The sequence below is a fragment of the Pieris brassicae genome, unplaced genomic scaffold (assembly GCF_905147105.1).
Source record: "Pieris brassicae unplaced genomic scaffold, ilPieBrab1.1, whole genome shotgun sequence".
NCBI classification, from domain to species: domain Eukaryota; kingdom Metazoa; phylum Arthropoda; class Insecta; order Lepidoptera; family Pieridae; genus Pieris; species Pieris brassicae.
Window position 1 is genome coordinate 1 of NW_025575999.1, and position 2,500 is coordinate 2,500.

Genomic DNA, 2,500 nt, shown 5'->3' on the forward strand with positions numbered 1-2,500 from the left:
AATCGTTTTGTTTTTGTGTGTGTTTTTGTATGAGAAAATATAAAAGGTGCGAAAAAATTAAACAAAAAAATTTGAAAATAATACTTATCATTAACGTGTACGACAAATGAAAAGAAAGAAAATCTCTTTTATTTGCGTGGGTTGTACACAAAAATTAAAATATTATTTCAAAGTATCAATAGGCGATAGCGAACGCTAATCAAAGCGTGTCGCAACGCACACGTCGCGAATCGACGAGAGGAGAGTCAACCGTCTCGGATTCGATTTTGATTCGTATCATTCACGTGTTTTTGTATTTTTTTCTTTTTTTGCGAGTCTTTGACAACAACAAAACAAAAAGAAAAAAACCAACGTTAATGATCCTTCCGCAGGTTCCCCTACGGAAACCTTGTTACGACTTTTACTTCCTCTAAATGATCAAGTTTTGGTCAACTTCCCAGCAACGCCGACGGCCGTGAGGCCACCGCGTGTCGGTCCGAAGACCTCACTAAATCATTCAATCGGTAGTAGCGACGGGCGGTGTGTACAAAGGGCAGGGACGTAATCAACGCGAGCTTATGACTCGCGCTTACTAGGAATTCCTCGTTTATGGGGGATAATTGCAAACCCCAATCCCCAGCACGAAGGAGTTTCAACGGGTTGCCCGGGCCTCTAGGCCAGGGAGAACATGTTGATTCCTTCAGTGTAGCGCGCGTGCGGCCCAGGACATCTAAGGGCATCACAGACCTGTTATTGCTCAATCTCGTGCGGCTCGAAGCCGCCGGTCCCTCTAAGAAGAATTTTAATACGTCCGCCAGTGAGTTGCGCTCCCCGAGAGTCGCGCACACTTGAATGACGACGCCTATTTAGCAGGCTAGAGTCTCGTTCGTTACCGGAATTAACCAGACAATCGCTCCACCAACTAAGAACGGCCATGCACCACCACCCACCGAATCAAGAAAGAGCTGTTAATCTGTCAATCCTTCCGGTGTCCGGGCCTGGTGAGATTTCCCGTGTTGAGTCAAATTAAGCCGCATGGACCTCCACTCCTGGTGGTGCCCTTCCGTCAATTCCTTTAAGTTTCAGCTTTGCAACCATACTCCCCCCCGGAGTCCAAAATCTTTGGTTTTCCCGGAAGCTGCCCGCCGAGCCATTGTAGTAACGTCGGCGATCGCTAGATGACATATTTACGGTTAGAACTAGGGCGGTATCTAATCGCCTTTCGAACCTCTAACTTTCGTTCTTGATTGATGAAAACACCTTTGGCAAATGCTTTCGCTGATGTTCGTCTTGCGACGATCCATGAATTTCACCTCTAACGTCGCAATACGAATGCCCCCAGTTATCCCTATTAATCATTACCTCGGAGTTCTGAAAACCAACAAAATAGAACGAGATCATATTCTATTATTCCATGCACGAAATATTCAAGCGGCATTTTTGAGCCCGCTTTGAGCACTCTAATTTGTTCAAAGTAAAATTGTCGCCCCACCTCGACACTCACCGAAGAGCACCGCGATAGGATTTTGATATTGAACCGGCGTTTTACCGCCGGCTCACCGACGATATGCTCCGCAGACGTGTCAGTAATCACCGCGGATGCGGTGCACCGACAGCGCGGCGCACAAATGCAAACTACGAGCTTTTTAACCGCAACAATTTTAGTATACGCTATTGGAGCTGGAATATACCGCGGCTGCTGGCACCAGACTTGCCCTCCAATTGTTCCTCGTTAAAATATTTAAAGTGTACTCATTCCGATTACGAGGCCTCGTAAGAGTCCCGTATCGTTATTTTTCGTCACTACCTCCCCGTGCCGGGAGTGGGTAATTTGCGCGCCTGCTGCCTTCCTTGGATGTGGTAGCCGTTTCTCAGGCTCCCTCTCCGGAATCGAACCCTGATTCCCCCGTTACCCGTGACAACCATGGTAGTCGCAGAAACTACCATCGAAAGTTGATAAGGCAGACATTTGAAAGATGCGTCGCCGGTACTGGACCGTGCGATCGGCAAAAGTTATCCAGATTCATCAAAATTAACGACTTCGGACGCATGGCCCTCCGCCCGATTGGTTTTGATCTAATAAAAGCACTCATCCCATCACTGGTCAGAGTTCTGATTGCATGTATTAGCTCTAGAATTACCACAGTTATCCAAGTAACTGAGTAAGATCTAAGGAACCAAAACTGATATATTGAGCCATTCGCGGTATCGCCTTAATACGGCTTGCACTGAGACATGCATGGCTTAATCTTTGAGACAAGCATATAACTACTGGCAGGATCAACCAGGGAGCTGCTTACGCAAACACGGAACGCCTACACCGCGGTCACGCGGCTTCGGCGAGCCGCTGGCTCGGCGGCGTCGAGGGGCGCGCGCTTGCGCGCGCGCCTTCTCGACACGCGTGAACGTAACGCGTCGAATTTGCACGCGACGCGACCGTTCGCGCTTCATATCGATAGACTAACTTTGACCGGTCTACGAGCGGCCCGTCCCGTCACGATCTCGCAACGAGGTGATGTAC

At 48.4% G+C, this 2,500-nt stretch overlaps 1 non-coding gene across 1 annotated transcript; it reads right to left on the reverse strand.

Moving 5' to 3' along the window:
* Nucleotides 1–354: 354 nt before the first annotated feature.
* On the reverse strand, nt 355–2,270 carry LOC123719346. Its single transcript, XR_006755406.1, has one exon. It is a non-coding gene; the product is annotated as a small subunit ribosomal RNA (ribosomal RNA).
* Between the last annotated feature and the right edge of the window lie 230 nt (nt 2,271–2,500).